The sequence below is a fragment of the Rhincodon typus genome, chromosome 3, assembly GCF_021869965.1.
Source record: "Rhincodon typus isolate 14 chromosome 3, sRhiTyp1.1, whole genome shotgun sequence".
Taxonomy (NCBI): Eukaryota; Metazoa; Chordata; class Chondrichthyes; order Orectolobiformes; family Rhincodontidae; genus Rhincodon; species Rhincodon typus.
Genome location: NC_063334.1, coordinates 5777935 through 5793309, shown reverse-complemented (window position 1 = coordinate 5793309; position 15375 = coordinate 5777935).

Sequence of the window (15375 nt, the reverse complement as noted above, 5' to 3'; positions counted from 1 at the left end):
CGAGTTGTGAACAACTATCCCCAGTTCCTGAATTTATTGAATCACCCAATATAGACATCTGTGTCTTAATCACTTGCTCTTGAACACAGCACCAATTTGTGAGTTAGGCTCAGACTGAGTGAGGGGGCATCTTGCAGGAGGTTGTGCTCCACTTCCTCTGCTCTTGCTGCCTTTAGAAGTTGTACCTGAACAGGAATGAGGGGAGAGATTAATTTTAGTACCTTCACCAATTTGTAGCAAGGGAAAACAGCAAATCATTGTTCCATACACCGCCCATCAAATTGTCACATCGACTACACATGAAACAGGGAACAAGGGAAGAGGATGTCCTTTTGGCTTCCCCCCAAATGCCCACCACTTGCTGCCAACTTGATGCCAAGTCATCAATAGCCATCTCCTCCATTTTGTTGACATTTTTCTTTCATTCTGCAGGACTTTACTCTGCAATAAAAGTGGAAGTTACTCAGTGTGTGTGAGATATTCATGACCTCATCCATTTTATGAAAGTTTAAAGTGTAAGGAAGAGTGAAACTTCACTAAAATTGAGTGACTGTAAAGGAGATTGATGGAAAAAGGATTGAATCTTTTATTTTGCTGTTTATGGTAAGATCCTTCCAAAATTCTCTGTATTTTTTTTTGTTAAAAGTACATTGATAGCCCAAGTGAATATGTTCAATAGTGATTGCCACAGTAACCAAATTATAAAAATAAAACTTCTGGACTATCAAACTAGGTTTCAGTCTGGAATCTTTTCCAGAGTTACCATCAATTATCCAGTACTACAAGGGAACCTCGTACACAGCTCAACAATTTACTGTTAGTTCTATCCACCTCAATTTTAACTAACAAACCCTTCTGAAGATCACAAAGAACAGAAAATTTCACATAATAGCAAGACTCACTACAAATAGTTAGAACATCATCACAACAATAGGAGAAGGTGGCTCTTGGGCAGACGTAGTGACAGCAGTGTGAGAAAGCACAACATGTCATTACGGAGCCATTTAATTTTTCCTCTCTCTACACTGTCCCTATCTCTCTCTTTTGATCTGGCCTGATATCTTCATCATTTAAACTCTTGATCTTTCAATTGCTTTCTCCTTCTGTCAGTTAATTTATCCAATCTCTCTTTCACCGATCCCCATCCCATTATAGAATCCCTTCAGTGTGGAAGCAGGCCATTTGGCCCATCCAGTCTGCACTGGCTGTCTGAAGAGCAGGCCATTAGACCCAACCCCCTACTCTGTAACCTTGCATTTCCCATGGCCAATCCACTCAATCTGCACATTTTTGGGCTGTGGGAGGAAACCCACCCAGACACAGGGAGAATGTGTAAAGTCTGCAAAGTCACCCAAGGGTGGAATTGAACCCAGGCCCCTGGTGCTGTGAGGCAGCAGTGCTAACCACTGAGCCACCATGTCAGCCAGCATACTAGGTGAAAAACAGGATATAGAATTATCAGCTGTTGTTGTTGATGATCACCATTCCTTCCAAACAACTCTAAGTATTGGCAAAATGGAGGGGTGTATGGAATCAGCTGTTGCCTTGACATCATCAGCATCATTTTATCTTGAATGGATTTATGGGAGATACAGTATTTAGATACTTAAAACAATTTTTATTACCTGTTTATAATGTTTTATCAGTGTTTCATTTTTCTGGTATATTTAAATATTTAAATCTATAATACTTGCTGGTTCTCACACCCTCAGACATTGTGCCATCATTCTATAATCTAGAAGACTCTGAACTTCAGAAATGGCTTGAGCCTTCTGGGCTGGACAAATTACTTAAAGCAGCCTCCGAGAATGAAGTTGTGAGCATTGTTTAACATTAATAGTCTCTGGAAACCCTGAAATGAAATGAAGACCATTGAATTTCCATAGTACATACCTCGCATAAAATTATTGTTAACTCTCTGAACAATTTTCTGTAATAGAGAATGACTTCCTTGGAGCAAGCTGCTAAGGTGGCCTGGCATTTGATTGAATGGCTTAACAATGAAGAAGTTAGTGAAATAAACGAACAAGGAAAAGCTTTTATACAGCTCACTGAAAATGAAATTAACCTTTCCACAGCAATTACTAATGGTCCAAAAGTTTTCGAAATTACAAAGCAATGTGACAGAAGCCAAGAAAAATGAAAGCTTTTTAGCTGCCTTTCCATTTCAAGTGGACATTAGGAATTAGAAATTGATCACGTGGATTCTCCCACTGAAATGTATGACTTGAATTTAAAAGGGGAAAGGTATAACAGAGACAATTGTGTACAGGGGGATGAAAGACATTCGAGTTATCTTGCCAAAGACAAAACCCTAAAGCTAATAGCTTTAGTTCAATTAGTGTCATTTTTGTCAATAACTCAGTCTTTACCATAAAAGTTGCAGGGGATTCATTGAAAAATGAAAAAGGAGAAACAAAACAAAATGCTTCCCAAACATCTCATTTATTAGTTTAGAAAAACAAAGGCTCCCTCTGAAGGTTCTGGCTGGAAGCAGGGTATTCAGCAGATAAGTTTCTGGGACTAAACAAAGAGCTGCAGGAGATCTGAAACACACACAAACAGAAATTGCTGGAGACACTCAGCAGGTCTGGCAGCATTTGTATCACTGGACTCAAAATATTAACTCTGTTTTCTCTCCACAGTTGCTGCCAGATCTACTGAATTTCTCTAGTAACTTCCGTTTTTTTGTGTGGTGCTTCTGGAACTGACTGGAGGGAGAGAAGACAAACAGCCCCTTCTCTCCACTAGGGAAGCTTATAACATCCAAACGACCAGTGACTTACCAGACAAATGGAGATCATGACCAATGAACTTTACTGCTCTCTGCAATATAGGGCATAAAAAGAGGCCATTTGGCCCATCATAGCTGCGATGGCTGAAGGGACCACTCAACCTTACCTTACCTTTTAGCATCTGGTCTTTAGCCCTTCAGGTTACAGCAAGCAGTGAGTTCTATACCATCCCCGGGTCAAAAGAAAATTTTCTTCATCCCCTCTCTTTCTACCAATCATGTGAAATCTCCTAGTCACTGACCTCTCTGCTAAGGTAAAAAGGCCCTTCCCATCCACTCTCTTTTGACTCTTCACAAATTTTTATATCTCAATCAAACCTTTCTTCAGGTCTTCTGTTCCAAGGAGAATAATCCTAAAGTCTATTCAATCTTTCCTCATAGCTGCATTTTTTTTCCCATCCTGGCAACATCATCACACATCCCCTCTACATTTTCTCACGTGCAACTACTTTCTTTCTGAAATAAGGTGAACAGAATTGCATTTAGTACTCAAGGTGTGGACTAAGTAATTGTTTATACTGTTCATGCCCTTATGTTCTATACCTCAGCTAATAAAGGAAAGAGTTACATAGGCCTTCTTATCTATCTTATTGACCTGTCCTACCACCTTCAGTAGTGAACATTCACTCCCTGATCCCTCAGTTCCTCCACACCACTCAGCTTATTTCCATTCTTGTGAATCTCTTTGCTTTGTTTCATCTCCTTAAATATTGCACCTTGTACTTCTCAGGATTGAATTCCATGTGGCCCTTATACTGCCCACGTAGCCAGTCTATTGATAACTTCCTGCAGACTACAGCTATCCTCTCACTATCAACTAATTGGGCAATTATTGTGTCATCTGCAAATTTTTTGATCATCCTCCTACTACGTTGACATCCAAATCATTAATATCTATACCACAAAAGTAGGGGTTCTAGTAGTGAACCCTGCAGAACCCTTTGGGAAATCTCCCAGTTTAAAAAAAGCATTCAGTAATAATTGCCTTTTGTTTCTGGCCACTGAGCCAATTTTGTATCTAGTTTGCTATATTCTCCTGGATCCCATAAGCTTTTTTTTGAACCACTCTGCTGTGTGTGTCCTTGTCAATAGCCACGCTAAAATCTATGTTGACCACATCAACTGCCCTACCCTCATCAATTTTGTCTGTTACTTCTTCAAAAAATTCAAGCCAGACATGACCTGAACTTGGTTAAGTCAAGTTTAACCAAAAGAAATTGTGGATGCACTGGCACCATGGAGATAACAAACTGTCCTGGAGTTATGTTTGCGGATGTGAAATGCTTATCCTACTCTCTTAACTATTGAATCACCCTTCATTATAGCTGTTCTTAATAACTCCCTGTGCAGCTGAGCCACCAGATAGTGCCTGAACTTAGGTTTTGCTGCTGCACTCACCAGATGAACCATCCCTCTTATCAATGAATACTGGTTGGAAAGTGGGATGCACATTGTACTACTTGCCTGGTCCTTTTTATGGCTGTCTAGTTGTCACCCATTTCTCTTCCCTCTGCAGACTCTTAAGCTGTGGAGTGACCACACCATTAAATATAGCATCCACATGTACGATCTTGAGAGAAGCTTGCCTTGTACAGGCAGTGGTTTTACTGATTTCGCTCTTTGGAAAATCATATAGCTGGAGGTAACCATTCATGTCGTAAGATGAGCAAGTGAGGAGGCTCAACTTATTGATAGGAAAAATAGAGGAATTGTCTACCTTAACGTGCAGGTGGTGAGAGGTGGAATGGATTAATCCTTTTATCTAGAAAGTCTGATATGCAGAACTATCTTTTTTCTGTGCTGTAAACCTCCATAAGTCAGGGCTGGTTTTGCAAGCAACATGATGCAGAAAGAGGCCTGAGAATGTATTGAAATTGAGCTTTAGGCTACCCTCCACCTTCAGAGCAAACAGCCTGTGGAGCAAAGGGTTAACTAGATGTACTGAGTCATGTTATAAAGACATCAGATCATATGGAACTGTCACTGAGTCTGTAGGCAATCCAGCAATCTCTTCTTTTACCATCTCTTGTATGTAGCTATATTCAATACAGCTTGTTCATATTCACTTTACCTGAGTACAGACCTGAACTTACTGTACTGCCGATTGTTCTTGTAGCCATTCTGGCAGCTTGCTTCATGAGAAAGTGAATTTTGTGCCAGCAGCAGCGACCACCAGCTGGTTTTGATGGGAGCAGTGTTTAGCTAGGGCTTGGGGAATTGAGCATTAGGGCTGCGGATTTAGGAGTCTGGAGGATGCACCTCTTCACCTGCCCACACAGATTTATTTTTTAAATGAAAACTTCAACTTCACAGCAAAATCTTGAACTGCACAGGTCCAACACTTATTCCAATCATCACAAGCTAATTTATCAGAAACGTTCTTCAACATAGATGCCCCTCATTAACAAGATGCTGTCTGGCCCTCTTCATTGTGTTTTACCTTAGTCCCCTGTGAAATGTAGGTGCTGAATATGCAAGCAACAATTTACATGATGAACTTCAAAGGAAACTCTAGTTCAAACACCACTGCAAACTTGCATTTGAGTCATGGTTTATTCTGGACTGCATTGGTCAGATTTTTTAATTCTTTGGAATATCCTTAGCACTCAAAGCTCAGGATGTACTATATATGCCTGGCTTTGAAATCATCAAATGATGATCAGATCCAATAGGATGTGCTTGACATTTCTTTATTCATGACAACAAGTCTCTAATGTCTTACACCAGTCATCAAGATTATTTGTAGAAACAAATGCTGACACAGATAAAGTAAGTTATAAACTAACTCAATATTAAATTAAGAATTATGAATGCGAAAAAATATAGGCAAGTAATAATGTTAATATGCAAAGACATGCAGAGCTAAAAATGCCACATTTCTATGTGCAATGTGCTCAATTAGGAATCGATAATGCAGTCCAAGAAGTATGGGCAGTTTCTGATGAAAAGTGCACAGACCACTATCTTAGTAAATAGATTTGTATGTGTACCTAACCACCAGCAATATTATGCAAAGCAGCAAGATCATGATGTAAGCATAAAAATATGAAGGACCCCCAACCAACACTACTTAGTGAGATCATGAAATACTTAACCTATTTTTCCTAATGAACTTGTTCAGATATGTTATTGCACACCTCTGGAGTAGGTGGGACTAGAACTCAGGTCCTTCAGTCTAGGAATAGGGATAGGGATACTAACACTGCACCACAAGAAGGCCCCTCACAGCTGCTTTACTTTTTTTCCTCCCCTAATCAATCACTTCAGAGATGTCATTACACATCTCTGGAGCCAGTGGGACTTGAACCCTGGCCTCCTGGTCCAGGGCTTATGACACTACCACTGTTCTACAAGAAGGACCCCCATGAAGCACTTGTTAAGTTAGTTGTACATTCACATCACCTGTACCACTCTTTTGTCACATGTATGGGGTCTAACTCACTTTGGTCTCCCAAAGTATCTCTGTTTGAGTCTACGGAAATCTCTGAAACATCTCTATTTATTTACACACATTCTCTGAAGACCTGATAAAGCATCCAGCCCTTTCCAGTTCTCTCTACATGGACCACAGTTGCTCGTTATTGTTACAGAGATAGTAGGAACTGCCGATGCTGGAGAATCTGAGATAACAAGGTGTAAAGCTGGATGAACACAGCAGGCCAAGCAGCATCAGAGAAGCAGGAAGGCTGACGTTTCGGGCCTAGATCCTTCTTCAGAAATGGGAGAGGGGAAGGGGATTCTGAAATAAATAGGGAGAGAGGGGGAGGCGGATAGAAGATGGATAAAGGAGAAGATAGGTGGAGAGGAGACAGACAGGTCAAGGAGGCAGGGTTGGAGCCAGTAAAGGTAAGTTAGGAAGGGGATAGGTCGGTCCAGGGAGGATGGACAGGTCAAGGAGGCGGGATGAGGCTCGTAGGTAGGAGATGGGGGTGGGGCTTGAGGTGGGAGGAGTGGATAGGTGAGAGGACAAGTTAGGGAGGCGGGGACAAGCTGGGCTGGTTTTGGGATGTGGTAGGGGCAGGGGAGATTTTGAAGCTTGTGAAGTCCACATTGATACCGTTGGGCTGCAGGGTTCCCAAGCGAAATATGAGATGCTGTTCCTGCAACCTTCGGGTGGCATCATTGTGGCACTGCAGGAGGCCCCGGATGGACATGTCGTTCAAGGAGTGGGAGGGGGTGTTGAAATGGTTCAGGGAAAAGTGCCAGTGATGGTGGGGCTGGTGGGGTTGGTGGGGAGTGTGGAGCGGACAAGGGAGTCACGGAGAGAGTGGTCCCTCCAGAAAGCAAATAAGGGTGGGGAGGAAAAAATGCCTTTGGTAGTGGGGGTCGGATTGCAGATGGCGGAAGTGTCGGAGGATGATGCGTTGGATCCGGAGGTTGGTGGGATGGTATGTCATCTGTTTTACCCCATTTGAACTCAATTATTCTGTTCTCTCTGTGATCATTCATTCATTCAGTAGATCCCTTCTCACTCCTCATTCCACAGGCTGTAGATCTGGGAAGTTGTTAGTTTAGTACGCTTTGTTAAAATTTCTAGTTGTCTCTTGGCTCTTCTTTACACTGTTTTACTCTGGTAAGATCATTCTCGGCGATAATAGGTTGTAACTTCTGAAGTGGAGATGGAACCTGCGCTCCCAGTCGCCTGCCCTTGATAACTCTGATGGTGATAACCCACTTTGTAGTGGTGATGAACTGTAGCTTAATCATGCAAACTTTCAATCTTTGTATTTCTTCAATAATGCAGTGAGTGCACAAACCCCTCTCTCAGCTTTTCCACTTGCTTCAGGATAGTGTAATGAATTTGTGACCTGAATAATATTATATTCAGATGGAACTCTCTTGAACTGTTTACTTGCAATTGTCTGAGACTACATTGCCATGCATTGAATAGATTCTCTTGACTGATTCCATCACTGCCTCTGCTGCGATTTTGTGTAAATGGTTTACCACAATCTACCTCAATAGTATTCTATGAATAGTGCTTAAGATTGTCATTTTGAACTTGAATAAATCGAATCCCACCCATCCGCATGTATTATTACACAGAGATAGACAGCCAAACTTAATCAGCCTCCCTATCCCTGTATTCGCAACACCTTAAAGTTAAAATACTCAATGACCCTCAAAATTGACCCCATCAGTTCCTAACCAGACTTTTTGAATGACTAATCCCAGATTTTGTGAATAATTGACACCATATTTATAGCTCAAACAAAAGGCTTAATAAGTGACTTTAGCAGAGTAACGTTAAACCACATTATAATTTAATTAATGTGTATGATTTAAACCAGCCTCTTTAATTCTCATCCCCACACACAAAGGTAGACAGACAAACACACACAGTAAATGAATAAACCAAGAGTGAAAAATAAATTAGGTGTAATTGGCCAGTTAACTAAAGCAGACTCCATGATCCATAACACCACTGGAATTTAGGACTATACCTTCCTTGGTTTTTGATTACACCATGCATCCAGATAGTTCCAGGAATGTTTATTTAATTCTTATAACTGACATTCTATTCTCTGAACTTTCAATAAGTTGATCATGAGAGGACGACTCCATCCTGTGGCTTTCACATGTATAATCCTTCTGACTTAAAACACAGTTCAAACTCCAGTTCAAACTCTGGCCTCTTCTCTGTCAGACTGACTGTCTCCCCATGAAGGCCCAGTTAACATTCAGTATCTGCCATCTGTTTAAGCATAAGGCCTCGCCAGAGTCGAAATACCTATACAGCACGTTTTAGTAAGAAACAACCTGCAATTAACTTGAAAGCTAAACAAATTGTTCTCTTTTTGTTCCCTTTTTTTAAAGCAAGCTGCTACTCTCACAGTCCAAATGTCACCTTTAGCTCTCAGTTCACAGTTCACAGCTCCAACCCAAAACTGATAAAAACAATAAAATAATGAAAAACCAACAAAGGCTCTAACTTTTGTATTTGACCGAAAATGAATTCTGGTAATAATGGTTCTCTCTTGTCTTGACTGTTCACTGGACAGGAAATGCAATTATTGATCACTTATTGAATTGAGATGGAATCCCTGATGGCCACACTGTTTGATTGTTGCACTCTTTCATCAAACTTTATAATGTCCAAATGACCGTGTTAAATCCTTTGAAGCATCTCAAGTCTACGAGTTCTTGGGATCATTAATCTCTCAATAAAAACTAGTAAGTTGTTGACAATAGATGTTGACACTGCTTGAAGTACTGTTGTCTAGAGGGATTACTGGTGGATAGTCTGGCTATCCTTCCAGACAGTTTTCCTTGACTAGATAATTGTTTAATTCTTTCATTGTCCTTCACAAATCTCTCGCAGCTTCCCTTATGTAACTCGTAAGCGTTTGTGACCTCTGATGTGTAGGCTTCAACCTTTTCAATGGAGCCTAAATCTGCATTCTGTGCTGCATTCAGTAGTATCCTGGACAGGCTGTCTGCTTTTAGAGTCATAGAGCAATACAGCACGGAAACAGACCCTTCGGTCTAACCAGTCCATGCCAAACATAATGCCAAACTATACTAGTGCCACCTGCCTGCTCCTGGCCGACATCCCTCCGAACCTTTCCTATTCATGTATCTATCCAAATGTCTTTTAAACATTGTAATTTGTTTGGTACTTGTCTTCCAATACTTGAGTCATTCCTCAATTATTAATGTCAAATTGAACCATTGAATTCTATCCATCATCTTGTCCATTGCCTTTCTATCCAGAGGAATGTTCAATGGGTTTATGGTGGGTCTTTATTGTAATCTGTAAACCCTGAGAAAGTCTTGTACTCTGAAAAGGAATTATTTGCATGCCCACATTGCTGTTAAAGCTTTTCTCTCAATAGTGGCACAACATTGCTGCATTCCAGTACGTGATTTAATGCATAATAAACTGGTTAAAGCTTTCCACCTTTCTGCATCTGAAAGAGAAAAACCTTCAACTCTGTTGATGATGCATCATTGGCTACAATGTTTGGTAGATGCAGATGTGCTAAGATTGCTGACAAGATCAGGAATTGCTTGATTTTGTCAAAAATCCTTTTGCTTTTGGTTGACTTTCCAACAACATTGTGGACCCCTTGGCAAAGTAACTCACTTAAAGGCATTTAACTTCCACCATCCAATGTTAACTCTGCATTCTGAAGCACTTTCATGACTGTTCTAACTGTTTTATCATGTTCTTCTTATGTGTATCCATGAATTAGTGCATCCATGTATTGTTGTCCATGTGATACTTAGCTCCAATTTTACACCCCAGAATTTGATGTCTCCCATTAAGTTTAGCTTTTTCCATTCTTGTGCTGGTTTCACCTCTAGAATTTGCTTGGGTTTCAAGGAGCTCCCCTTCTGGTTTACTGTGATCTGCGTTCAAAACCTGCACACTAGTTTAAAATGTCCCAGCTTTCACAGTTGTGCCACTGTGCTCCCCAACTGAGCAGCCCTTGTACCTGTTCCCTCCACGTCCCCAATATTTCAAAATGGCGGCTGCTTTGTTCTTACTATTTTGGCAGGCTGTCCTTTTCATGTGGCTTATTCCTTCTGGCCTATGTATTGAATTGCCTCACTTCATCCTTTTCACATCTCTTTACTTTCCACTTGAACGAACACCCTGTTCTGCCTCCAAAGTTCAGTTTGCAGAGTGATGCGTGTTGCCTTCTCAAGCATCGAATCCTCCCTCACTTGTAGAAAGTCTGACAAAGGCTCTTCTGAAACTCCAGCCTGGAGCTGGTCACAAACTCATTCCGCTTCTAGCCTTTCATATGCACAATTCTTGGCCTAGGCCTAGATCGTTTCTGAACAAGTCCATGTTGTCTTCCGATCTCTTCCTTTCACTAAGTTTCCACCACTCTATTACAAAATGCTTGTGCACGCTTAAATAAGAATTGAATCCCCATAGTACTGCTTCATATGACACCATATTCTCATCAATGTCCTGTATAAACTGACAGGTCATTTTTTATGCCGCTATCTTTTTTTTTGACTTTTTAAAAATGTAATTCTGTTACTATTCTATACTTCATAAATCTTCTCTTCCAAACCTGGCATCCTTGAACTTGGTGCAAGTCCTCGATCATTTGGCAGGCTCTGGGAATTGGACACTAGCTTCCATGCTTTACCTGAGCTTTGAAGTAGCTCCTTCACCTATGGCTGTATTTATCCTGCCGTACGCTGGCTCTGTCTTCCAGCTTTATGCTGCACCTCTGATGTTCCCCAACATCCTGAAGAGTCTTGAAGGCTCTTTTAATCTTGACTACAAGATTGTTTCTGTTGCTGCATTTTGCTGCCTTTTCTGCTCCCACCATGTTTTGTCATGCGTATGTCTGCAGACCACTCTATAATAACTTTCTTTACAGTATTGTCTATACACACAATAGACCTTCTAATTCAGTAGAGCCTCTGCTTCCTTTCAGTTCTCCCTGCTTAATCATGTGACACGGACATTGTCATTATGTCATTATATGTCATCATTATACATATTGCTTATGGTATTGCCAGTACTGTATATTTTATTGTGGTATACATTCCACACCAGGCAGGCCTGTACCTTTAAGGCAGTTACAAGAGATCTCACAACATCTGAGGTTCCAGTATAAAGGTTAGCTTAGCTCTAGTCATTCTCTCTATTTGATAGTAATCAATCAATTGTAGTTAACATCAATGAGTACAGAATCCAAAATATATATAAAACAATAATATTGAAGCATTGAATATAGTAAGTGCTGCAAATAAATTTCAAGATATCTGACTCAACAAGAACTTCACCTTCATGGTATATGTGACATTCGCAAATATCTGTGCAAAGTGCGTAACTCAACACAGAGCTTTTTATAGTATGGGCCTGTTAAATACAGTAAGCATTGTGGAGCCTGTCGACCGGTTTTATTATTGGGACCAGGTCAGGACTTTACAGCTGGGCTTGTCATCCTTGGTATTTTCAGTGTCATGCCACCAAAAACACACTTAGCAGGTAGCCATAAAAGTCAACCCTTACTCTCTGTAACTTCATTGATTCAAAACGTTCTGCCAAAGACTACCAGGTCTATACAACAGAAAAGCAAAATATGGTTATTGAGTGATAGCATGGTGCAAAGGAGAACTCTGTTTCACTTTCTTGTCTTATTACTGTCCTCACTGTTATCCCTCGACTGTGACACTGTTCACTCGTACAGCCCCAGAACCCTTCAGTTCATTGCTTCTTGTAGATTACTGTCAGCCACATGCACCCAAGGCAATCTGTGCTTGTTGTGTCCTCAAACATCAGAAAAGGAATCAGTCTGGCCAGCAAGGCTCAATACTGGATTTCCAAATGGCAAATAACAAAAGGTCAAATATCACAGGATGGACAGGAAAGTGCTAATCTTAGCACTGTGCTCTCAGCTAAATGTTCTGTTAGGAGCAAGAGAGCTACAAACATTTCATGATAAATTGCTATTCTTACTTGATCAGTATTTTCACATGAAAGGAACTTGGTCTTATCACTTAAAAGATAGCACGACTTCTGGATTTGCAAAACTGAGCTCAAATAATTAATGGCCAAATAAAAAGACACCTGAGTCGTAAGTACTTGTATCATCTCTATTGACTGTAACAGCAATTTATTCACATATTTAAAGAGGCTCCTAATCCTAATCAATATTTGAAATGGCATGGGGCAGTCACAGCATCCAGAAATATCCCTTTCCCTTTTTAAATCAATCTGATACTAAATACTATTTTAGTGACTGACACTTTTCATGCTAATAATGGTTAATACCTCCATGGTAAATTTTAGAGTTGTTTCACAGAAGTTGGCACTGGAATAAAGGAAACATTTAACAAATGCTAGATCTGACTGTGCCATATTGAGTTCTGCTGGTCCTTGGTCTCTCCTGCCTTTGCTTTAGGATGATTCAGGGGGCCATAGATTACACCTGGCTTCTGGCTTCAGCCTTGGCAACCAATTGCCTGCTGAGACTTCACACCCTGACCCCTAAATCTTCACCTCAACTGTGTAAAGCTCATGAGTTTCCACATCTTCAAAATCGAGGCATTTCTCTATTGCATTCAGCTGTATCTGCTGCTTCCCCCTTTCTCTTACCAATCAAAGTAAACCATCTTGAACTTCCAGCTCTCTTTTGTATCTCTCCCACCCTCATGCGGAACTATCCAAGATCATGTCATCCATCAGTCCCACTTCCTATTCCCTAACCCCATTTCTGCTAAATTGCTGATCACACAATTTCTTTTCTTCACTGCCAGGCGAATGAGCATTGTAATTGATTCTGCCTCCACAATATCATCCCTCAGCCATCCAAAAAACTATCCTCAAGCTCCTCACAAAACCCACCCATGAATACTCTGTTTGGATCTTATGCCTTCTTGGGCTTTGGAGAGAATGACGGCAGGATTGGACGAGGAGTCTGGTGAGGTAATCTCGATGTCTGGAGCATCTCACTTCATCTTTAATACTTTTCACAAGTGGTTTGGTGAGATTCCCACTAAGCATTAACGCGTTGCCAATTAAGAGGGATTATTGCCTGTTATATGCCTTATTGATGGCCCAACTATCCTCAGTAACAATTGGCTTTTATCTTACCAATGCATCAAACAAGCAAAATGTCAAAAAAATTTGACATAGGTGTCAGATTGGGTGCCCGGCAAATTCAGCTCACCATTTGCTCCAAAGTACCTTCATGTTGGACATTGGGTACCAAGCTGTTAGGGTATGTCCTTGGGCACTGGCCACATGCACCTCTCGTCCATGGACATTCGCGTCCGCTGTATGCCAGCTTCTTTGATCCACTTACAGGGCGGCTCTGCACTTCAACGCTGCACCAGTAAGTCTCATGGCAATACTGCAGCAGGGTCACTGCGCACTCAGGGACACACACCCAGCTCATCTGGACCAGACTGCATCTCCAGGCTCTTTGTTGTCATACCTCTTGTTCACTCTGAACCTACCTGGATGCTCAAAGCATCTCTGCCTTGCCTTGCCTTTTGCAATTTGCCCATTCAAAGCTCACCACCCTTTTGCCTTGTTTTGCCAGTTAGTGCAGACACAAAGGAGTAAGTTTGTCACGGTTGTCAACAGGCCTCAGTTAAGACACAGTAAGTCAAGGGCAGCCTCCAATAATAGCCCTGGGATTGGAAATGTTCAGTCTGGAGTGGTCTGAGTCACGATCTTCTCTTCATATGGAGCGAGGGTCCAAATGATGGGCAGTCCCTTTATTTGTCTTGAGTCTTTCTGCCCAATGCGAGTTTATTTCCTCCTGGAATGAGAGACAGGAAGGTATTAAGAAGAAAGCAGGTGGTACAGCTGTTATGTTTGGTGCAGGTGGGCATATTATAAGTGAGTGAGAAAGCAATGCAGAGGGCATGTAGGGTTAGTGGTGTGGGGAGTTGGGAGAGGTGACGAGTGGCGGAAGATGCTGCAGGCAATAGTGAAAGGGGCAGAGCATGAGCCTTGGTGGGAGGTGAGTACAATAGCAGGGATAGAGTGAGAGTGAGGTATCAGATGAAGATGGCACTTATGCTGGAGGAATGGAGAAGGTGACTGATCTTCTTCCTACAGCGCTGGGCAATTCTGCAGATGACTGAGACTTACACTGAGCTGAGAGGCAGACTAGGGCCAGACCTTTATGGTCTGTTGTAATGGCCTTCTGTGCTGGTTCTGGGTTAGGAGGACATGACCGGTCTCCAACCTCTCTATCTTCTCTGGCATTCTGAATGTCTTTTCCATTTCTGGATCAGTGTCCATCTCTCCCATAAGGTTCTGTCTGAACCTCTCCAATCGGATAACTGCCCTCCTGAAAGATTTAAACAGAACAGAAATATTTTTTTCCATGAGTGAAGCTGTGGGCCTTTTTCTCCTCAATCTGTGTGAAGCCTTGTCTGCTCCATTCTTGTCAAAAATCTCCTTCTTCAGTCATTAAATGTGGAGCTCGAAAAGCACAGCAGGCCAGCCAGCAGCTGAGGAGCAGGGAAGTCAACGTTTCAGGCCAAAATGTTGGCTTTCCTGCTCTTCAGATGCTGTCTGATCTGCAGTGATGTTCCATTCACATTTATTGACTCTAGCTTCCAGCATCTGCAGTCCTTACTGTCTCCAAATCTGCTTCTTCACTTAATTCGATGGGCGCCTCTTTCTTGATTTCACTCTTATCTGTCCAATCATGGGCGCAGACAGTTTTCCCCCCAGTACCACACTGCTGCTTCCCAAATGTACAAATGAGTCATCTTTAACCTCCTCACTGTCTATAAGCACAAATGACCAGGGCGTACTGAAAACAAATAAAATCACAGCGGGTCAGGCAGCATCTGTGGAGAGACAGCAAGCCAACGTGTTGAGTCTAGTTCATCAGAGCTGGTTTTACATCTGGTTCCACAATTTCAATAGAAGAAGTTGCTAACTACAGCCTTAGGAACATAGACACAAAAATAGGCCATTTGGCTCTTTGAGTCTGCTCCTTCATTCCATAAGATTCTGGCTATTTTGGTTATGGTCACAGCTCCACTCTCCTGTCTGCCACCATCACCACCCCCTCCTATCCATATCCCTTGACTCCCTCACCTATCAAAAAGCTGTACAAGTGAGCCTTAAATAAATTTAATCA